The following is a 24,986-nucleotide window of genomic DNA, read 5'->3' on the forward strand; positions in this document are numbered from 1 at the left end:
AAGGCAATAAAACATCACTGACTGAAAAGAACATGAATTTGGAAGGGGGGCGTCCAATTATGTCTGCCGTGAAACTGACACAGCAAAGAAAAGTCTCACCTACAGTTAAACATGGTGGTGATGGTTTGATGGTCTCACGCAGAACCAGACGACTTGCCATAAACTATGAAGACTAGGGAGGCGTGATTATCGATTGGATCGTCTTATCGGCGATTGAAGGGTTGGATCATGATTTATTTTTTCAAAGGGAGATCTTTATTATTTAATTTAATACCATGCTGGGAATGTAAAATAAATTTTATATGCGCGCTTCTCTGTAATTTAAACGTTTTAATCATCATCACCGTGATCTGTGCAATAGAGGGAATAAAATAATTAATATACAGTGTTGCGTCTCTCTTTTTTCTTTTCACTTTTCTCGGAGTAAGCCCCAACGCGGCTCCTCTTCACGTCTCTCCTCTCGTCATCTTCTAGCTCTATACTCTGTGCGCCACAAGTGGTGTCAATAGTGCTGTATTATCATGTTTAGTCACAAAACAAATAAACCATGACACGCATACATTTGAACAAGAAACTTTATTACAAATCGAGAGTTACAGTGTGAAATAAACAGGCTTTAATAAATAATGTGTACAAACAAAAAAGCTTATAGTTAAACGGTAGAATTTTTTAGAAAATATGAACGCTACCAACACAAAATAAAATCACTTCAAATATGACGCCTACTGAAATGGGACGCACTCCTTCGCCAGAAATCTTGCAACAGCTGTTGTACACTTGGCCCATCTTTCACTGCCTGGCTTGTATTTAGTTGATTTAGCAAAAGCTGCTGATATTGTGGGCTGCCCCGTGGCTGTCCCCCAGAAGCACCTGCAGCGCTGCTGGTTGGAGGCAGTTTTGCGGCCTCGGCGGGGTGATGGACTCGAATGTGCGCGAATAAATTTGTGGTTTGCCTATCCTTCACAGGCACACACAATTTGCATAAAGTGCAAATAGGCTGTGTTAGGTCTTGAGGCTCACCGTCAGCATTTGGATAGAACTTAAAATATGCCCAAATAACCGACTTAGCATTCTTTTCGGGCACCAAATTGCTGTTTGACTCTGCCATGTTTTCAGCACCAAGATTTATTTATTTTTTGATTACCTAATTGTGCCCGCCCCATCAGCCGATTGGATCGTATATCGGCGATAGCCAGTGACCTCGATCTTACGATAAGAAAATAGGGCGATTTCCCATCCCTAATGAAGACCTGAATTCTGCTCTCTAGCAGAAAATCTTACAGAAGGATGTACAACCATCGGTTTGTGATTTTAATCCTAAGCACACTCGAATTATACAGAAAAACAATGATGTAAAGCATAGACGTAAGTCCACCTCTAAATGGCTACAAAAAATGGCTAAAACATATATAAATTAAAATGAAAAACAAAGTTAAGGCTTTTTAGTGGCCTAGTCAAAGCCCAGACCTAAATTCAATTCATATTTAATTCAATTCAATTCAATTCAAATTCAAAAATACTTTATTAATCCCAAAGGGAAATTAAATGTTGTTGTAGCTCATTATGAAGGTTTCCTCAAAGAGCCGTTGTAGATCCTGATGGCTGTGGGCAGGAAGGATCTCCTGTAGCGCTCCGTCTAACAGCAGATCTGAAGAAGCCTCTGACTGAAGACACTCTGTTGCTGTAGGACAGTCTGATGAAGAGGATGCTCAGGGTTCTCAATAATGTTCTTCATTTTATGAAGAATCCGTCTTTCCACAATGATCTCCAGAGGAGTCCCCAGAACATAGCCAGCCTTTTTTTATCAGCTTGTTGAGCTTTTTTAAGTCCCTGGCTCTGATGCTGCTTCCCCAGCAGATGATGGCAGAAGAGATCACACTCTTCACAACAGATTTATAGAAGATATGCAGCATCTTGCTGCAAACACCAAAGGACCTAAGCTTCCTCAAGAAGTACAGTCTGCTCTGTCCCTTCTTGTAGATGGCTTCACAGTTGCATCTCCACTCTAGTCTGTTGTCCAGGTGAACACCGAGGTATTTATACTCCTCCACCACCTCCACTTCTTCTCCCATGATAGAAATAGTTTTTGACTTATTCCTGTTTCTCTTAAAATCTACAATCATCTCCTTTGTTTTAGTCACGTTCAAAATGAGATAATTGTTTCCACACCATGCCACAAAGCGGTCCACCACCTTCCTGTACTCAGCTTCTTGACCATCTCTGATCCACCCCACGACTGCAGAATCATCCGAGTATTTCTGCAGATGACAGGAGTCTGTCTTGTACTGGAAGTCTGAGGTGTACAGAGTGAAAAGGAATGATGAGAGTACAGTCCCCTGTGGTGCTCCTGTGCTGCTGACTACCTGGTTAGACTCACAACCCTTCAGTCTCACAAACTGTGGTCTGTTTGTCAGGTAGTCTTTGATCCAGGAGATTGTTGAGGCCTCCACCTGAGTCTTCAGGAGTTTCTGACAAAGCAAATCAGGTTGGATTGTATTAAATGCACTGGAGAAATCAAAGAACATGATCCTCACAGTGCTGCTGACGTTGTCCAGATGACAGTGGGTTTGTTGAAGCAGGTGTATGATGGCATCTTCAACTCCAACTTCACAGCGATAAGCAAACTGAAGGGGGTCCTGATGGTTTACTGTTTGCTTACTCAGGTGGGCCAACAGGAGTCTCTCTAGGACCTTCATGATGTGAGATGTCAGGGCAACAGGTCTATAGTCATTGAGGACTGATGGCTGAGTTTTCTTTGGTACCGGAACAAAACAGGAGGTCTTCCACGACACCGGAACCTTCTTCTGGGCCAGGCTAAGGTTGAAGAGGTGCTGCAGAATCCCACAGAGCTGCTCTGCACAGGCCTTCAGGACTCTAGGGCTGACATGATCTGGACCTGCAGCCTTATTCCGATTCAGTCTCTCCAGTTGCATCTTCACTTGACTTCTTGAGACACACAAGTGGAAGGGGGAATCAAAGGAAGCATCAACATCTTCTGATATGGTTGAAGGCAAACATGTAGAAGCAGAAGGGTCTAGGGCTGAGGTGGAAGATAAAAAAATGTGAGGTGTTACTTGACAGCTGTGGGTCAAAGGATGGTGGAATGTCTGTTTGGCTGTGAGCAGAAGAGGAGGATGCGAAGCTTGTTTCTGAACTGATCCTATTGAAGAATGTGTTCAGTTCATTGGCTCTGTCCAGACCTCGATCGGTCTGATCATCCTTCTGCTTGAAGCCTGTGATCTTCTTCATCCCTGTCCACACATCTCTGATATTGGTTTGCTCCGAGCTTGCTCTCCAGCTTCTTCTTGTACACCTCCTTGCTGTCTCTTATCTTTACTTTAAGTTGCTTCTGTATAATCCTCCATAATTCTCTGTCTCCCTCTCTGAAGGTTCTTTTTTTCTTGTTAAGCAGGTCCTTCAGGTCACTGGTGATCCAAGGTTTGTTATTGGCGAAGCATCTCACGGTTCTGGTGGGGATGATGTTATCCACACAGAAGTTTATATAGTCGGTTACACACTCAGTCATGGCATTGATGTCTTCTCCATGTGGCAGGCACAGTGCGTCCCAGTCTGTAGCCTCAAAGCAACCTTGCAGAGCTTCTTCAGCTTCTTGTGACCATTTTCTCACAGTCCTCTTTATTACAGGTTGCCTCTGAACAAGGGGCTTATATTTCGAGCAGAGAAAAACAAGATTGTGATCTGATTTGCCTAGAGGAGGTCTTGCTGTAGAGATGTATGAGTCCTTGACATTTGCATAAAACAAATCCAATGTTTTGTTTTATCTGGTAGAGCAGCTGACAAATTGTTGAAACGTTGGAAGTGTAGCAGAGAGTGAAGCATGGTTAAAATCACCAGAAATTGCCACAAAAGCATTGGGGTTTTGTGTCTGTAGCTCAGCAACAACTGAGCTGATGGCATCACATGCAGTGTTAGCAACAGCGGAAGGTGGAACGTAAACTGTTGCCAAAATAACACTGGTGAACTCTCTGGGTAAATAATATGGACGAAAACTTACTGCCAACAGTTCAATATCTGGACTGCAGAGATGACACTTCACAGTAACATGTCCTGGATTACACCATCTGTTGTTCACAAGTACTGCCAGTCCACCTCCTTTACATTTGCCGCTCCTCTTTAAATCTCTGTCTGCTCGTATGGTTAAAAAGCCCGGCAGAGAGCTGGAGTCGGGGATATGATCCTGCAGCCATGTCTCAGTAAAACACATGATACTGCATGCCCGGTATTCTGGCTGGGTCCTTTGTAGGGCTCGGAGTTCATCCAACTTGTTTCCCAACGATCTCACATTGCCCATCAAAATCGACGGAAGAGATGGTTTGAACTTCCTCCTTCTCTCTCTTCTCTTAGCTCCTGCTCTGCATCCACAGCGTCTCCTTTTCAACTCATCAGAGATTTGGGGTTGTAGCTGAAGTATTATTTGAGCTTTTGAGATATTAATCAGCTGCTCCCGGTTGTAAGAAACAACCCCGTTTCCATGGCAATGCATCATAACAAATGTCCAAAAATAGAAAGTATTAGGAAAAATCCTCCAAGCTGCACAGCATCCGACACTGGAGTGGACAGTCATCCAAAGAAAATCAACTGTATCCACCACAAGAGGAAGAGTTCCCAAAAAAGAATAAATCAGAATCAAAAGCAACAGAGCTACTCCAACCTGTTGCCACCTTGAGCGGCGCAATTCTAGAATTCTAGAAAGTGGTCATTATGTCCTCCAGCAGCCTAATCTTACAGCAGCATAACTACAGAGAGAGCTCAGGATAACCTAAGCCACTCTAACTATAAGCTTTATCAAAAAGGAAAGTTTTAAGCCTAGCCTTAAAAGTAGACAGGGTGTCTGCGTCACACACTAAAATTGGGAGTTGGTTCCACAGGATAGAACTTTGATAATATAGAGTGGACAGTCGTCCAAAAAAAATCAACTGTATCCACCACAAGAGGAATAGCTCCCAAAAAAGAATAAATCAGGATAAAAAGTAACAGAGCTACTCCAACCTGCTGCCACCTTGAGCGGCGCAATTCTAGAATGGTTTTATGGTGGAGGTACCACTATAAAAACACAGCTTATAGTTGAGCACTCTTCAATGCAGCTACACAAAACTATTCAGCAAAGAAGAGTGGGCCAAAGTTCCTCCACAGCGAAGTGAAAGACTGATTGCCAGGTAATGCAAATGCTTGATGGCAGCTGTTGCCACTAAGAGTTGTACAACCAGGCTTTAGGTTTAGGGGTTAATTAGCTTTTCACATAAGCTCAAGTTTGTTTGGATAGTTTTTCCTCTTAAATAAATGAAATCATCATTTGAAAACTGCTTTTGTAGTAACTCAATTACTAATTAGTTTGAAGATCTGCGACATTCAAACAAATAATAATAATTACCAACTGGCAGACTGCGCTAGCTTCCCATGCCCTTGAACTGTAGTAAGATGGGGCATAATATTTTTTCTCCAAAACACTCTAAAATAAATTTAAATCCCTGAAGGATTAAAAGGGTTTTAAAGGTTAGAGCAAAACTACAGGTTTTCACTTAACTCTTACAATGCTGTCACACCAAACCTTTGGAACGTTTTGTGCCGTACCAGTGTCTGATTTCTGGGGCGGATCACACCAGTGTGAACCCTTCCTGGACCCTGAAACGTACCAGAGAACAGCACCCTGGCACAGTTACAACAGCTAGTCTTTAAAGGTATGGTTTATCTGGACCCTGGAGCAGTTTGCCTGCAGTCCGAATGCATGCCAGCCCAGTGTAACAAAAGCAGGAAGAGAAGATGTAACGTAGGAGCAGCACAAAAGAAGTAGAAGAAAAACAAAGCTAGACCCTGAATCTGAAGATGAAAGAGCCTGAAAATGTCTTGTGGGGCTGCGTAGAGTAGTGAAGAGGTACAGACGCAAAACTACATTTGAAAACCAAAGTAAGATCCAAACACCAAACAATCCATTGCAGCAGCAAGACTTTGTTTGGTCCAGTCTATTTAAAAAAAAAAAAAAAAAAAAAGATCCCTGGACCCTGGACAAGACCAGCAGTGGTACAGGTTTCACATCTAAGACTTGTAAAAATAATACAAGGCTGAAACTTGAAACTGACTCAGAAATAAATGACTCAACGGGGTAATGAAGGCAATCTACCAAGTAATGGTTTAAAAATAAAAAAATCAGGCTGACAAAACATAAAGCCAGAATTTGAATGCCGTGAGCCATAATTTCCCACCGGCTGCCTAACTTTTTTAGATGTTATTTCTTTATAGTGGCCAACTTGTGGCCAATATAAACCAAAATAAAATACCTTTATTGAGGTTTCCTATCAAGTTTTAAAAGCCCACTAATCATCTTAAATCATCCTTTTATAGTCAAAATCCATTTTCAAGTTTAGTTAATCAAAATCATACACTGCGATGCTGTTAACAATGAAATCTTTAACGACCCGTTACTTCCTGAGTCAAGCTGCATCATATCATTATTCTACTGATTCAGGTGTTAGAGCGATGATACTGCAGCAGCTTCATTTTTAACCCCGCTAATGATACCGGGCATCACCTAATGGGTTTCAGACGTTTAGCCGATGTTTTTAATTCAGGTCAGCTTGCATGCGTTGCAGCACGATTAACACAACACACCAGACAAACGCAAACATAGTTGCTCCAGCCTCCAGAGCTCTATCTGTGCAAAGATCATGATCACAATCCTGACTATTGTGGTGATTAGAACATCCCAAATACCATGTTAACACACACATTGAACTGCTAGCTTCAAGGACCTTTAAAAAATCCTTGATCAACCTCTTAGATTAGCCAAAGCAGATACTTCTCCCACATGGATGGGGATTAGACTATAATCTAATGAACGTGATTTGATAAACTCTTGCCTGTTTTAAACTTACTGCATGGCTCAATTCACAGAATTTAGATTCCTTATCGGTCCTCAACTCTTTGACGACCCTCTGCGCAGACCATACAGTTCAAAGCTTTGGCCACCTTGAGCCAGTGACCTCATCAACGCACAACACAAAAGAACAGGAATGACAGACTTTTCATTATTGCCCAGCTATTGTGGTGGAGGGGGAAATCAATTATAAAAACACGACTAACAGCAAAGATAACAGCAATGTCCTCTATTGTGTCGGAACGAGCTGACTTTTTTTTCCCTCTCTTTCCTCAAGGGTCTCTTGACCAGTTCGGCATCACCTTGGTGCAATTTGCTCTCCATCTCAAATCCCATTGCCTTTTGGAATTGGATTTACCTGACTCATTCACACACTGAATGGACTCTGCTTCCAGTAGAAAAAAAGACCGAGATGTTATGTGAAATTGCCTGAAGAGTCACAAGGTTTTGGATTTGTCAGGTACCTCTCTGTCTACCATTAACCTTCCAACTGTAAGAATGTCCTCATTACACGGAAGCCCCTAGGGCTCCTGGAGGGGAGGTACCCAGAGCTGGACATTAAAACAAAGGAGTGAGATGCAGGTGACAAAATAGCGGTTAGGAGACGTAATGCAGAATGAGTACATAACGAAGAAGCACCAGATCAGTGCTTTGCAGAAGTATTCCTACCACTTGAACGTTTTTTCATTTGATCACGTTACAACCACAAACACCAGTTTGTTTTATTGAGATTTTATGTGATAGACCAACACAAAGCAGTAAATCACTTAAGTTGAAAACAATAGTTTGTGGGGCAATTTTTGACAGCACACACAGTGGCAGGTATTTTGAGGTACGTCTCTAACAACTTTCCACCTCTAGGTACTGCAATTTCTGTCCATTCTTCTTTGCCAAATGGCTCAAGATCAGTCTGATTAGATGGAGAGCATCTGTGAGAAGCAACTTTCAAGTCTTGCTACATATTCTTAATTGGATTTAGATGTGGACTTTGAGGGGGCCATTCAAACACATGAAAATGCTTTGATCTAAACCATTCCACTGCGACTGTATATTTAGGTTTATTTTGTCTGTCTCAGCTTAAGTCTTTGCAGGATGTAACAGGTTTTCCTCTAGGATTGCCCTGTATTTTGCTCCATCCATCTTTCCCTCAAACTTCTTTGTCTCCACTGAAGAAGAGCAGCCTACCACAGCACTATGCCGTCACCACCATGCTTCACCCTGAGGACAGTGTGTTCAGGGTAATGTGTTGTGTTAACTTGCCACCACACTAAGGGTTTTGCATGTGGGCCAAAAGAGATAAACTTTGGTCTCATCTGACCAGAGCACCTTTTTGGCTTGCAGCACAACTACAAACAAGACTCCTTTCGTCTTTCTTCTTACCATAAAGCCATTTCATGCTACATTTTGGTAGATGTCAGTTTGAACAGTGTGTGTTGAAAGAGAAGTTTGATATTGTTTATTAATTTAACCATGTTTTAAAAGTCTCCACAACTTTTGTCTGCTTTGTTTCTCGATCTTCATCATACCGTTTGTTCACTAATGTTCTCTAACTAATCTTTGAGACCTTCACAGGAAAGCTGGATTTGTACTGAGATTTAATGACACACAGGTAGACTTATTTTACAAATTGGGTGACCTCTGTAGGTAACTGGTTGAATGGGATTTTCTTTAGAGGTAACAGAAAAAATGTTTTAAAACCATGCATCAGTTGGTCTATCACATATCCCAAATATAATACATTTAAATTTGTGGTTGTTGACAAAATAAAAAAAGGTTCAGAAACATTATTGCAAAGCAATGTATGCTATGTTGTGAAAAGGAATAAAAAACAACATGGGTTTCTTACAGCTGTAAAAGTTTTGTTTAAAAACTCATTTGAAGGACCATCAAAAATGAATATGGGAAATACACCCCTAAGGCTTTTGGCAAGCTCAGGGACCTCCTTCTATCCCAAATGAGCAGCTTCTATATAAGGAAATGACATCTACTCACAGTGGGACAGTAAGCAGAATCAGCATGAAATCAGAATGACACACATGCATTTCTCTAACAACAAACTCTTATTCAGTCACAGTGATCCCTAAACTAGGGTGTGAAAAAGAGAGAAGAACAATATGAAACTCAAAGACAGTTAGACAGGTCTGAAAATGACAGAGTTTACAGAGATAAACTTTGTTCACTTTCAGTCATGAAGTACTGCGCTTTCCAGCATAACATCTAACATATTCTGCTTTCATTACCATCTAGTCTGATCTCTTAACTTTAATCAGGGTGCAAACTACTAAAATTATAACATTTCATTTTACTTCAACACAATAAACAAAACCATCAATCAAAGCACTAACTGACAAGATACAGTACTGGCAAACAGTTAAAAATATTAACAGGGAGCTTCCCATCCACCCACAGTCCAAAATATTTACCAGACTTCATTGTTATGGATTAAAAATTTAGGCAACATTTTATTAGTAGTAATCCAATAACGATTCTTTGTCCTCATCTGGGTCGAGATTAGGTCTTTAGATTTTGTTGATAACTTGATATTTATTTAAAACCAATGCTCAGGTATGCTTGAAAACACAGCTATATGAAAGTGCAGAAAAATAACACTCTACATAGTATTCTGATTCAGCCTCACTTTAGTTAACCCCCGGTGGCATTACTGGACACTGCAACATTTGTTTTTTTATGGCAAAGATTGGCCTTAAGTCACATAACAACAATTTACCTTAATATACCGAAATACATGCAGTACGGAACTCTGAGAAAACAGTGGACTTAGCCTGAAAATTGGAACAAGCACACCTTACAGGTCCCTCCCCGTCTCTGCTGTGCTACAGCCCTCTCTCCACAGCTCCTCCCCCACTATGGAGCCTGCAGTGAACACGCAGAGTAGTAAGCAGGGCCACTGTTGACGACGGATAAACAGCTATGGCACATTTACTAGTAGGGAGGAAACATCAACGATATGCTTTAGCACAGCTGCAGCTCTCTAGAAATCTTGAGCTTGAATGACGGTGTGAGCTGTCAGGGAGAGGGTGTGAACAGCACTTACACCAGCGTGATTGACACTGCTAAGACGTTCCTCCTGACTCTGATTGGTTGTTTCTGACCAGGAGCGGTGTATTTCTGCAAATGGTTGTAGGACCACTGGGAGGAGCCAGAGGAGCTTGATTTTTTCACAGATCATCTATCTCATATGTGTAAAAAATACATTTTAACAAAAGTTACCTACTTTTCTGCTTTAAGGCTTTTGTACACCTCTTTCACAAGAGTGCTAATTATTGTGGGGAGAGCTGTAGAAATTCCTATACAGCACACTGTGTAGCTGTTACAAGCTAAAATGACTAATTACCTTCTCAAACTGACAACATTTTTTTAGTTGCAGCCATAATTATTCATTTCAACAAGTAAGGCCTGTGGCCCATATTTATCAACACAAACATTATCTCTGAGATACATTTTAGCCGCTCCCATGACTTCTAATTGTTTGCTGGTCATGCTTGGCCGGTCATCAAACTGTTAGTTAGAAATTTAGTTTTGTTGGAATTATGAATCTGAGAATATTATTTAATATTATTTTATTTCAAATAATATTTCGGTCTGTTAAGGGTTGTCCTGTGAATGCCAGCCCATTAAGGCGATGGTATTAGGACAAAATAGAAAGGTGTGAGATGAGCTCTGACATTATTGAACAGCAAAAACTCTGCACAAATATGGAATAAATTTACAAAGGTGCGTTCGCTCTGAACAAAAGGGTTAGCTCCGGAGCTGTAGCTGGGCGGCCCGTCCTGTCTGCTCCTACAGGGCTTGGAGAGAAAGTCAAGCAATGCTTGTACCTTAATTACCCCTTTTCATGAATGAAAATACCTGATACACAGACAGTATTTCATTCGTACTTATCTTTGCATATGATCGATGATCGTATGACACTCTTGGATCCAGTTTGAGGAGTTTATGTCTGTTTGCCAGCAAAGAGACATCAGCGCGCTGGGCCTCCCCTGACCGGTCCCACTAGAGGCCGTGTGGAAAGAGGGCAGATGTAGCAACAGCTGTGCTTTTATTTGGGCAGTGACGTCACAGGAAGTCCGCAGTTATCCCGTTTCCTGGCTGTGCCGGAAGAAGGTTAATGCACTTTATTTTGAAAAGTTCCAGAAGAGTTCGTACCGGAGTTTAATGTTGAAATCCATGGCTGTGGGTCCCAACAGTTTGAATCAGGGATTATGTTTGAGGGAGGCTTGCATTACAACATCACAACGTAAGGTACATGCTGATAATTTTATAATCTTCCAAGAGAATGCCTGCTGTGATCCCAACCAAAGAAAGTCCTGTTGGATTAAATAAAACGTTGCCCATCAGCAGTGGGTGTATGGGAGGCGAACAGCCTTAAAACAAAAGCTGCTAACCAGCAGCTTTTGAGTTAGACCCGCATTGAAACCCGTCTTCTAGTGTAGGGCTAATCCAGGCTGACAAAATGTGACTAAATTAAAACAAAAAAACAAAAATGAAAAAAAGTTCAATACCACTGGAGAATGGAAACCCATCTAGAGTCATTTGTTAAAGCCTCAGTCAATGTTCTTTGACAAGAAAATCCAACACAACAGCACGTCACTTTCATTTCTCAGAAAATTTCATTTTACTGCAGAACAATCAAGTACAGCGAGAAAAAAAATCAATGTGATTTCCAACGTAGCCAATTTCATTTAGGAGGCAAGTGAGGCATTATATTGTTATGTTGTGCAGGGGTCTCATTTCAGTTTGCTGTTTTTAAAAGAGTCTGAAGTAGGAAAAATGTTGTGTGTTCCAGTTTCTTGTGAGGTCTATCAGAAGAGATTTTTCCTCTAACCTTTGTGTGATTTTGATCATCAAAAAGTGAAAACAAGAGAGGAACGTTTTATCAGAACAGTGGTATCTAATAGACCACTGAACCTTTACAGTTTCTGCCATTTAGGATCAGTAATATAAATTTGAAAGGCCAACAGTCTCCTTACGGGTCTCAGCCACAAACTTTAATGTACTTTTTTGGGATTTTACATGATACATCAGCACGAGGTAGCTCTGAATTGAGAATCAGGAGGAAAATATATGGTTTTCAAACTTTTGTTTACAACAAAAATCTTAAAAGTGTGGTGTGCATTTGTGTTGCACTCCATGAAGCTATATAATGCTGGCTCTACACGGTTTGGCCATTTTCCATTACAACTGAGTACCATCTCAATGTGGGCATGATCGTCAATAGTAAGGTGGCCCAACACACAAGTCACGTAATGTGATTTGTGTGTGACACAAACACAACAACAATGGAGGAAATGCTGCTTTTGACAGACTCAGGATGAAAAAAGAAAGCTAGACAAGGCTGTGGCACTCCAAATAAGTAGAGGAGAGAGAGGAGAGAGAGGAAAGCCAGGAAGCGGTGTCAGACTAGAGGACGTGTGAGAGTAAGCTAACGCTACCTAATACTAACTTGCGATAAAGGTCATACACACAATATGCCCACATCCAACAATTAAACAGTTGGAAGATGTTAGTTATTAAAATATGCTGTTACTATATGCTGTGACTAGTGGCGCCGCTTCCAACCCAACCGGTACTTTCATTTATGGCTTATGTTAAGTATTGTTGGTTGTAGCGCTCTTACTCCTTGGTTTTTTTTCCCCGAAAAGACACACAGTTGCCATACAGGATGTAATGTCATTATTATAGCTGAGTTTAGTCAGATGTAGATGGTTATTGTTTGCACCATGTATGAGTTCAACGTGTCAAGCTGAGCTACCTACAATAAATATGCCCAGAAGAGGCTAAAGAGAAGATCGAAGGAATCATCTTTTATTTTCACATTGAGAGTTAAATGACGCTACTAAGCAAGAATTAATGAAACACTAAACAATCTGCTAAGAATTAATTCTTGCTCATTTTCAACTTGTCAAACACACAACTGAAATATAAAGCACAGGATTATAGTTCAGTTTTAGTTAATATAACAATTTAGGTAAATTAAAAATAATAAAAAGGATATTTTTACAATAGTTTCTAACAATATTTAACTCTATATTTTGTTTTTCATTTAAAACACAATTTTAAACCAAAACGTACAGTCCTGGGTATTACTTAACCAAAAAAGAAACCTTTAAAATCAAACTAAAATGTTCCAGGCCTGAGTTCCCGTTATAAATTAAAAAGCTCACTGGTTAGATTCATGTACTCACAAATCCTCCTGAGTTCAGATTGGACAGGGATGGAGGGATACTGATTCCTTTAATCTGCAGCTGGGGCGAGATGAGTTCGCAGTTGATGAGCAACGGCCAAAATCCCCCTCAAGGCCACACAGTGGACAGCAACCGCCTAAATGGTGAAGCTCTGATGTTCCAGCGGGTCCAAATGTTTCCTGCTGGACCACTGTATAGATTAACAGCTCCATCAGTCCCAATACATTCAGTCATTTACCTCTCTTACTAAACTGTGAGAGCCTAATAAGAGGAATTGTTAATTTAGTACACAGTAACAGGAGATGCTACTACATTAAAAAACAATACATGGTATGTTTCGCTAGCATGCTAAAGCAAGCGACAATGGCCGGGTTTTAGTCACGTGATTTTGATGACGCGGAAAGAGGGCGCGATTTCAGATGGAGGGCAGGAAGTAAAATGTCAAAGGAGGCAACCGTTGCAGAGAGTCCGTATTGTAGGGATTTAGATCCAGTTTCCAGGCGAAGATACAAACAGTTAATTCACAGATATGTTGGATATGACCCTTATCTCATCAAGATGAGTGAGTTTTCGAGAGAAAGGTTAGGGGAGAGAGGCCTTAGCACTGTTTACTTAGAGCACAGCATCATTCTAAAGCAGTAAAAAACATACATAAAAAGGCATTTACCTTCTGTATGATTTTTAAAGTCCGTTGCTTGTTGCCAACTCTGAACCGACCAGAGCCTACTCTCTAATCTTCACACTTCCGCACCTCATTCGCTCGTTCTATTGCCGCGATGATTGGTCAGAACAAAACGGTATACCCAATGAAAACACAGGAAAAGAAGATTGACACATAACATTATATAGGTTGTGACTTGACCATTCTACAGCGACGCACATCCTAAACAAACCTGTGTAACATTTGATAAACATAAGTAAAACTGACTTCTATCTCTCTTTAAAACTCACTTATTTTAATATATATGCATTTTTACTGCCTTTTTTAAGAAGAACATTTTAAAGCATATACTGCAGTTATCTTTTACATGTATTCTTATTTTTAGCCATTATACAACGTTTGTAACACTTTAATAATTTTAAATGAATTTATTTTAATAGTACAGTGAAGTAGCCCATTTAACACAGGGCTGGATATGTATTTGACCTCCTTTTAGCTTATACCAATTACCTGTAGAAATCCCATAATTATTAAATACTGTATAATTAAATCATAGAATAAATCCAGCTGATCTCCGGAACCCATCGGAGGTTCGTTAGAGAACATTAGTGGACAAACAGCATCATGAAGACCAATGAACACAGCAGACAGGTCAGAGAGAAAGTGGTGGGTTAGGTTATGAATCAATATTCCAACGTTTGAACATTTCATAGAGCTCAGTCTAATCCACCACCAGAAAATCTAAAAGCACAACCACAAACATACCAAGCAATGGTTATCCACTTAAACTAACAAGGAGGCAAATGAAAGCATCAATCAGAGAAGCAGCTTGGAGGCCCACAATAACTTTGGAGGAGCTGCTCAAGTGGAATAGTTTGTTGATAGGACAACTATTGGTCATGTGCACTGCAAATATGGACTTTATTGAAAGGAAATCCAAACTAAGTCTCATTTTAAGTTCCACAAGACTTGGAGGGGACAAAGCAAACAAGTGGAAGAAGGCTGGTCAATGAGAGCATAGTTAAACTCTTTGGCCTAAATGCATGACGCTATGTGCGGTGAAAAAAGTGCCTATCACCCTGTCACTATTGTGAAATTTGGTGGTGGCAGAATCATTCTGTGGGATTGCATACTCCAAAAATATACTGTAGTTCGTGGTCGTAATGTGAGCAAATGTGAAAAAATGTAAGGGGTATCAATACTCTTCAGTGCACTATAAATCTGAAATTTTCTAAATTCTCTCTTCTGGCATACTGTTTTGAAAAGGTCATTCAAACACAGTTTGATTATGTTAAACAAAAGACCCTAACTGAATTTAATGTAATTTTTTGCGTCATCTTGGTGAGAATATGACAGACAAATTAGTTTTGTTGTATGTGTTCATACAGTGCTGCTGTTTTCGGTCTGTTCAGACTGTCACAGACACTCACAGGCCAGCATTCACACACACAGCCCACAGGCGTGGCACAAAACAAAACAGATGTAGGACTAATGACTCACTCACAGAGTAAATGACAGTTGAAATAGGTTTAGAGCAATCTGAAATCAGATAAATGGACCTAATCTTGTTCTGGTCGGGACCCTGGCCGGGAAATGGCTCCTGACACCTGAGACCCTGCAACACGTCAAGCCTCAATCGAACCTGGCGGCACAACCCCATACATCTCCATTTTAGACGACAAGACAAAAATCTGAATCTTTCAACAGAGGAAAGCCTCAAAGGGTCGGTCGTTGTTTAGTGGGAGATTAAAAGGGGGAAGAAAAAGCGGTCGTAATCAACAGAGATGTAATGTTTATGTTTCACTAGATAAAGGCGACAAGAGAAATGGACCTGGTTTGGGCCTCATTAAGACTCAGCTTGAGTCTTTAAAGTGTTAGTGGTGCTTGCTTTCTTCCTGTAACTCCACCTGTAGAAAATCTGTTTGGGAGGCAGAAAGATAACTGTTCCCTGGTTATGTGATTTATCTTTTTTTAAATCAGTATTAACTTGTTTAAACTATTTAAACAATATTTTATACAGTGCCTCGCCAAAGTATTCATATCCTTTGAACTTTTTCACATTTTGTCTACAGACTTCTACGTTTTATTGTATTTTCTTGTGATAGTGGAAGCATGTGGTGGAACAAAAATGGCACATGTCTTTCACATAAAAAAATAGAAATCTGAAAAGTGTAGTGTGGAGTTTGTATTCAGGCTTCTGAGTCAATAAAAAGCAGAACCATCTTTTGATGTCGTTACAGCCCCATGTTCTTTGGAGTCCATCCTTGTCAACGTTACACTTTTAAAGACTGAAATTCTTGCAAATGTCAAAGTGGCTGCAAATAATAGCTTTCAAATATTGCTAAAAGTTCTCAATTAGATTTGGGTCTGGACTTTGACTGGGCCATTTGCTCTAAACCATTCCCCCGTAGCTCTGGCTGCATGTTTAGGATTGTTGTTCTGCCTTGGTTTGAAGGTATATTCAGTCTCTTCCCATCAACTCTGACCAATTTCCCTGTTACTGCTGAAGAAACATATCCTGCAACATTTTTCAGGTTGTTAGTCTGCAGTGTTTCTTGTTCTTCACTAATGTCCTCTAACAAACCTCTGAGGCCTTGATAGAATAGCTGGATTTATACTGGAATTAAATTACACACAGGCGTAAAGTAAATATTTTAGAGACAGAATGGTGAATATAGAAGGGTGTGAATATAAGTAGAGACCAAATTTAAGATTTTTATTTGTAAAACGTTTTGAAAACCATGATTCCTTTCTCTTGCACTTCACAATTATGCAGTACTTTGTGTTGATCTATCACATAAAATTAAAATAAAATATATTTTAGTTGGTGGTCATATTGTGACAAAATGTGAAAAAGTTCAAGGATTATGAATACTTTGACAAGGCACTACAGCAAACCAATTCATCCATAATCATTAAATTCCTTCCATTAAATAGAAGTCATTACTAGAAACAGTCCTCAGTTTTATATTACGGTCTGTATAGAAAAAGGCAGAGCCTCGGTTATGCCACTTTTATAACACTAAAATGACCACCAATTATATCAGAGGGCAGAGAAGACGATGTCTCTAATACTCACCCTATCACCTTCAATCAGTGTTCTCAAAAGATGGGAGCCAGATAGCAAAGATCAAAAGTTGGGAATATCTGGCAGACAATATAATGGTGAGGCAGCTGGCAGAGCAAGAACAGACAACAGACTGTCGGCATGAGATGTACATACCGACATCAATGGTCAGATGTTATCCCCAAATTACACATAATTGTACTACACAGTTTTGACACTACTAATTATAGAAAGAACCTACAAGCTCCATATAATTGAAACCAGGATGGATATGTTTGTTTGAAATGATGTCACTAATAGACACCATCCTAAACACCATTTATCTGCCAATAATAGGTGTCAAATTTGCTTTCCCCTAATTGATAAAAACATTCTTTGTTTTTCTTCTTTATAAACTTTGTGAGGATTTGCCACATGTACCAAAGCATGAACATGTGAACAGATGTGGAGCCACAAAACAAGGATCGTTAAATATTACAGGGCAGACATTGTACATTAACAACATAACATCCATGTCTGTAGTCTGTTTCTTTGTCACAGGTCTACAGTATTGACTTCATGCCTGATAGCAGAGTTTACCTGAATATTAATGATTTAAAATAATTTATACAGAGTCCCAACTGTACAACCAAAAGAGAGGCTTTGTAATAAAGGTGTGCCGTCTCACTCTCACCTTCATTAAAAATAAATAAATTAGCAGACCAACAGATATTCAAGGCTCATCAGTACTTAGGAAGTAATGTTTTTATTAAATATTAGATTTTCCATCTAATCCTGGTCTCTACCGTGGAGATGTGTTGTCTCTCAGCCTGAAGATCACCTGTTGGAATCAGAGCAGGATTTTTTGGTGCTATTGTTAATTGTTGGACTCCTGTGTACTCCAGTATCCTCCAGCAGGCCAAACACATAGAGGTTAGGTTAAATAACAGCTCAAAATAGTCCATGGGAGTGTGTGTCTTATTTGTTTGTGCATTAGCCTTGTGATGCACTAGCGACCTGTCCAGGGTGTACCCCACCTCTTGCCTGTTGACCTCTTCTTGAAGGAGAATAAATTAATATAAAATTGGCATAAACTCTGGATAGATCTACGTAATATTGCTAATAACTGAACTGTAACTGTCTGACAAGCAGAAAGTTGTGGATGCAACCATCAGTTCAATGTCTACACTATAAATTTAGTCTAGATTATAAATTTAGTTTAATAATTTAATCTATTATCCAGGAATTCAGATGTGGGTCCACCTACTCTACCAGTCAAAAGTTAGGACACACCTTTGTCATACAATGGCTTTTCCTTATTATTATTACTTTCTACATTGTATAAATAAAGCGAAGACGTCAAAACTATGATGCAAAAGTATGTAGAATTTTGTAGCAAACAAAAGAATAGTGATATAACTCTAAACATTTTTTAGATCCTTCAAAATAGCTCCCCTTTGCTTTGAGTCACCTGCAATGGTTTTCCAGCATTCTTGAAGAGGTTCCCAGAGGTAGTAATAAAAATAAAGAGAAATCATTGAATGAGAAGGTGTGTCCAAAAATGTGACTCATAGTGTACATTTTCCAGAGCTTGTCTCTCAGTAGGGGGGAGTGGATGGTGTTTAAGGTGCGGGAGAGATGAAAAACATGATATTATCACTGTTGCACTCCCCTTGTTTAAATGAGAATAGGTACTGTGCAGCATGTAAATGATGACATCTTCCACCTCTGACTCTCTTTGGGTGTGCAAATGTCACGGAGTGACATTTTTGGACTCTGTTTGTGGCTTTGTGTTGGTTTACCTTTTGCTTAGATGTTTCTATTTCAGTTTTTGTATCGTGTTTTCTTTTCTCCCTCTTCCGCCTTCTAGTGTTTTCTTCTTAAGTTCTTTTATGGTTGTTTTCTTATTACTTGGTATGGTTTATTATTATTATTGTAATTATTATAGTTCTTGGTCTTCCCTGGATTCTCTAGTTTTATTTCTCTTTAGTATCTTTGTGTTTAATTGTGTTTTATTATTTGTTCCTTTGCACTCTTGTTGTTTACTAGTTTATTTTCTGTTTCCTTTCCAGGTATTTCAGTCAGTGTGGTTAGGTTTGTTTACTTTTGTATTCAGGTTTTCTTTATGGGTTCTTTGTTTGTTCTCATGTTGTTATTGTTGTTCCTATGTTCCCTCTAGTTTCTCTGTTTACTTTAGTCATGATTATTCTAGTTTTCTTATTCCCCATTTGATTATTTATCTTTGTCTACAGGTTTGCTTGGTCTGTGTTTCTGTTTATTGTTTATTAGTTATTTTGCCCATCCTCAGCCTTTGTATTTGTTTTCACATGTTCCTTCTGCTTCCCTGCCTCCTTGTCACACCTGGTCCCTGTTCCGTTGATTATCTGCCTTTGTTATCTCACAGTATATAAGTTGGTTTTGTGTCTTTGTCACTGCAGGGAAACCTGCAGTGATTTTGCTACGTTTTTGACCTGGTAAATAAATCTTTGAATTACAAAGATGATCCTGCCGAGCTCTTGTCTGCACTTTGGTCCGATCCAAAACCATATCGTGAAAGCAAACTGTATTGGATGGAGTGGAGGACTGACCAGAGTATTAGAAATTGGTTTTCTTCAACCTACTGTATGTAGGATGTAAAAGTGGCAGGCCTTTAAACCTTATCAACTAGGAAGGTAATTGTCACAGGGGCAAGATTTAAACCTGTTTTTGCTTTCTCCACATTACCCTCCACTATACAGCAATTATTTTCATACCATTTTTCCTTTGCCCCATTCAGCCCCATCTTGGAGTCCCCTCTGTAGGCATGTTAGCTGAGCCTGGTATCTATTCTTAACCATGAGTTAACCTGATCTGGCAGAAAGGCATAAAATATGAATGGCTGTGCAACTGGTTGTCACACTCAGGAAAATTGAGCTCACAGATGATAACAGTTGACTTTTAATCCTGTAGAGATTTTGGGGTCAAGACAAAACTCAATTGAGAGTAGATCTGCACTTTAGTCACTTCAAAGCTTCTCCTCACAGAACATTTAAATAAAATGTGATGTGATGCATGCTGTCAAAGTAGCTTCAATGCTTTACCTACAGAACATAGAAACTGCAGATTTTCTGAGACTGTTGGTTATAAAAGACAAGAATCTCCGGGCATTATGAAGGTGGCAGATTTTGCTCATGACAAAAAATAGCTTTTTGGGCATTAATCAGCGGTGATCTCTGCTGCCATCAGACATTTTTGAAAAAGAAGAACAAAAATTAGTACACCAAAAGCTTTCTAATATGCCACTTATAATGGAGAGCAGAATGTTTTAAATCAAAATGTAAGTAAACACATAAACTTCGTAAATGTTTTCTACAAAGTACTTTGGTTTATTCTTTTTTACGAAACCATTTATGATTTGGCGCTTTTATAATTTTTTTTATGTTTTCCCATATAGAACAGCTCATTTTGTGTCAGGTGCACTTTGGATAGATCTAGGAATAATGATTAGTTGTTTATTACCCACACTAATGACATCAGGTGATTAATTGACTACGTAAAGTAAATTCTATTTATAAGTGTTTTACAGGCCATAAGATATAAGACAATGAAATGACATCAAAATACTAGCACCTACTCCTTTTTCAAATCAAAAATTTAAAAAATGGACCTGATTTCAGAAAAAAAGATTTCTCAAATTACATACAGAGTTGGAGTGTGAAAGAAATACCATTGCACAAGGTGATATTTAAAACTTAATTTATTATAAGAAACTGTAAAAGAAATACATTCATTAATCTGCTGGTAAAAAGTGGATCTGATTGTGTTAGACTTCATAAAATTTTAGAAATGTATTTTCTTTTAACATCTCAAAAAAGTACAGACAAAGTGTCTGACTGTTTTCTAGAATAAATGTTGTTGTGACAATTCCTCAAAGTCTGAATTTGCCTATTGCTTCCTAGTGCGCTAGCACAAAAAATAACTTTATTTGTTTCCACTATGTGATGTTGTGTTATGAGTAGAGATGGTTGGATGTGGGATTTGTCAGGATCTGCCATTTTGTTCTTTGTTTTTGTTTACTTTGCTGTTAGAGATTTTCCCTGTTCCTTTGATTAGTAGTTTACTTGGTTTAGTTTATATTTGCTTAGTTTCTTGTGCTTGTTTACATGTCCTTAGATTAAGTTCTCTCTAGAGTTACTATTTATGTTTAGCTTATGTTTAATATTTCTATTGGTTTAATAGCTGTATTTATTGATTCCTTCTGTTTACTTTGTTGTGCCGTTCTTCTTTGCTGTTAGCCTAGTAGTTCCTCCTCTTATCCTTAGATCCCCTTCAGTTATTATTTACTCAGTGTCCATTTCCCTTTTATATTACTAATTATCCCCAGCCTTATTTCTAGTATAGTTCTCCGTATTAGTCTCTACTGTTTAAGTTCCTTCCAACAGGTTATAGTTTAGTTATTTGTTTCCTCACTAGGCTTAGTTCCACTTACTGTTTACGTTTCAGTTTATAGTAATTCTAGGTCTTCGCTTCCCTGCTCTTCCTTATCAGATAATGTTATCCTTAGATTCTAGTTTCCCTTTGGTTTTCTTATAGTTTAGTTCCCTCGTGTCCCTGTGTTTCCTAGTTTGTGTTGCCATAGTAACCATTCATTCCCTCAGTCTCCACAGCCAGTTTCCGCACTTGCTTCCACTTCTCTCTCATTGGTCCACTCTCCTTCTCTCCCTGCTTATATACCCGGTTCCTCTAATTATTCTTCGCTGGTTCCTCATTTCATGTATACCTTGTTTGTCACGTCTTTCCCCGAGTTCTTTGGATTATGTTTCTTGTGAATTTTCTTCTGTGAATCTCCTACGACCTTGTAAGTGCTGATCTCCAAGCCTTAATTAAAGAAGGTCTGTTTTCAATATGCTGAGCCCAAGCGTCTGTTTGCATTTTGGTCCAAAACAACCACAGACCGTGATAGTAGGAACCAGCCAAACTCAGGACCAAGCAGACAGGGCGGCCGACCTACTTGGGTGGATACAGCAGTAGGAGGAAAGACTGAGGGAGATGTATGGGAAGGAGGTCGAGAGCCTACCTTCTCCCCTGCTGTTACAAGAGATGGATGAGGTGTTTGAAGTTTCTAAATTGGCACAAGCTCCTCCAGGGTTTGAACCAGGCCAGAACCGCACCACTGCCACTCCATCTGCTCCAGTGTCTTCCTCCTTGCGCCGTAGGCGCTGTCATCACCTGCCGTCCACGCCTGCATGGGCCGCTGCCCAGCTCTCTTCGCCCGCGGCACCCGCTGCTCAGCTCTCCTCGCTCGCAGCGTTCGCTGTTCAGCCATCAACGTCCACAGCGGCTTCAGCCGAGCCATCCACATCGGCAGCGGCCCCAGCCGAGCCATCCACGTCCGCAGCGGCCCCTGCCGAGCAATCCACATCCGCAGCAGCCTCAGCCACCGCCAAGTTTCCCGCGCCTATTACGCCCTATTCCTTGGCGTTCATGAGGGTGTTAAAAAAAGGCAAGGTCCTCAGGGACTTAGCGATCTATCTACTGAGATCGCAGAGCTCACAAAAGCAAACACTAGAAGTCCTTGATCAATTAAGGGGCTGGAGGACGAAATGGGAGACGCTACTCACCAAGCTCCCTAACCGTCGGGATAATTGAAACTGAGCGACAAAAAGTAATCCAAACCATCCACGAGTCTGTGTCTGTTTTAATGGCCGATTCTTCATCCGCCTCAACCTCCACAGAAGCTCATCTCGACGCCTCAGCCATAGACCAACATGGCTCTTTGGATCAAGGACTCTAGTTCTTTCCCCTAATGGGTTTTTTGTTTTTGGACACTTGCCCTCCTTCCGAGGCCCCCTCTGCCCGCCCTGTTGGGTTGTTTTGTGTTGTGGACTCTAAAGGTCGTCTGGCATCCGACCTTGAGGGAGGGGGGGCGGGGGGGGGACATGATTTCAGGATCTGCCATTTTGTAAGTGCTTATCTCCGAGCCTTAATTAAAGAAGATCTGATTTCCATATACTGAGCCCAAGCGACTGTTTGTCCTAAACAACCTCAGACCGTGAAAGGATTTTGGGGTTCGGATCGGATCTGGATGTTGATACCTAAATCTGTCAGTACCAATATTTTTCAGAATGCATACGTCAGAACTTAACAGCTTAAAAAAACTTCAACTGTTGACTTTGAGGCTTTATTGGTGTGTGACATGTTAGCACACCAATAAAGCCTTTCTGCCTTAAATGCTCAGTTATTCATGTGCAGAGGTGCCATAACATCTCACAGGTGAGTGCAGGTTGCAGACTATTGAGGAAAGATGCTGTGAGAGAAATCATGAGCAAAAGATGCACAACTTTTTCCAGAGTGGATAGCACCACGTTGGCCCACCAACAGATCAAAAGATTTTGGTGGTTAGGAAACCTCCCCATCAACAGAGAGAGAGAGAGACAGAGAAAAAGAGACAAACTTGCTACTGTCTTCAGAATAACCAATCACAGGCAGTCCTGTTAAACACAAACAACCTCTTTCCTTATTTGGATGAGGTTTAGCAGCTCTGCTTTTCTCAGCTATAAACAGCATTAGCACAGATAGCATTGCTAATCATAAGACCACTATCTGAGTATTTTATAGATTGTAAATTAAACCTTGTAATAAAATCTACCAAGAGGCCGATGACATTTCCAGTCTTTTATGCTCTGAGACAGACAGAGGATGAAGAAAAATGAAACATATCAACGTTCTCTAATCCAGTTAGCTCCTGTGGCTTCTGAAGCTTTGTTGCTCCTCTCTAACCAAAACATATACATGGCACACTTTTTAGAATATTAGGGAAAGAAATTTACAACCATCCTTTCACTTTGCATTATGGAGTACTCTGTGTTGGTCTTTCACATGAAATCCCATTAAAATACAATGACTTTGTGATTGCCACATGACCAAAAGAGAATTATTTCCAGGGGTATGAAAAGTTCATTCCTCTTTTAAACATATAGGTTTTCCAACTAAAGGTTGCCGACGGTCCTAAAGGTCTTATGGAACTAGTTTTAATTCCTTGCTCTGATCTAAATGTCAGGTTATGAAATGACCTGTGAATGCACATCTGTCTCATGAGAGATCATGATAAATCTGAAAAGTTTAACAGCATCGGGAATATAGAAGACACACATATTAATGAAGCCATAAATCAAGGATAAAACCACTGTTCTTATCAGATAGACAAACATAAGTGTATTGTACCAACCGCACACCTCCTCCATAGTGCACTTAGAGAAGTGACCTCTGAAACCCCGCTTTTTGTTTATTACACAACAAAAGATCCAGACAGAACACAGACACAGACCTATTTTGATTGCTTATATGGAAACCCCATCTAAGACACTTTCTGTTAAGGGGCCATGCTGCTACAGATGTACATTTAGCAATTGTCCACTGCAAGATACAGATCAAAATTAATCTCATTCAACAGTGAGATCTAATATATTTTCATTAGCTGTGTTCGCTAAATGATTTGTAAGCTGATAGGTGATTTTTAACACACAAGGATATTATGATTTATTACTTTAATCAAGATTCCAAATATGATAGATTAGTCAGGGCAATTACATGCTTCTCTTAACCTATGTCATAATGGCTGGGCTACAGATTCATGTGCTCAGATGGACATCTTGGGAAATAATTGCACACTGCTGACAGCCTTATCTAAGAAGCCAATTAACCATTTCTTACTTTTCTACAACAACAAAAAGAAAATCTGTAAACACGCTGGGCACAAACAATGCAGACAGAGTAATATTTGCAGATCTCAGCGGCTCATTAGCTCATGTTTATGAAAAGCAGGAAAAGGCATCCTCTTCCATTTTGCCACGGCTTTACTTTTATTGTCTGGCTGGCCTAATGTACGGTAAAAGTATCACATTCAAAGATAAACAACTGCCTATTTTCCAGTCAGTCATTAGAGCTAAACAGGAACGGGGACGATGAGTCAAGGCCGGCATCGCCCTCAGAGCTAATTGCAGCAGGATGCTAAGATGTCTGGAAGAAATGGACGTTGAGTAGCACATCAGACCTCCCCTCACCAAACCAGACATGAAATCACCAACTCAGGATAGGATGTGTGACAATCATAACATGTCAGTGCAGTTTTTTCCATTGGTTTTTCATGGCCATGGTTCTTGCACAAAGTTTAAGGTGACAGAATACACAGCAATGTGAATG

The 24,986-nt window shown here is 39.9% G+C and overlaps 1 long non-coding RNA gene across 4 annotated transcripts in view; it reads right to left on the minus strand.

Moving 5' to 3' along the window:
* The window catches only part of LOC124869644, a 115,236-nt gene extending 101,379 nt beyond the window's left edge, over window positions 1-13,857 (minus strand). For all 4 annotated transcript variants that reach the window (XR_007038633.1, XR_007038632.1, XR_007038631.1 and 1 more), the window contains exons 1-2: window positions 13,766-13,857; window positions 13,099-13,288 (exon numbers count right to left, since the gene is read on the minus strand). This is a non-coding gene — a long non-coding RNA (uncharacterized LOC124869644). The remainder of the gene's footprint in view (window positions 1-13,098; window positions 13,289-13,765) is intronic.
* Between the last annotated feature and the right edge of the window lie 11,129 nt (window positions 13,858-24,986).

Source organism: Girardinichthys multiradiatus, chromosome 6 (assembly GCF_021462225.1).
Source record: "Girardinichthys multiradiatus isolate DD_20200921_A chromosome 6, DD_fGirMul_XY1, whole genome shotgun sequence".
NCBI lineage: Eukaryota > Metazoa > Chordata > Actinopteri > Cyprinodontiformes > Goodeidae > Girardinichthys > Girardinichthys multiradiatus.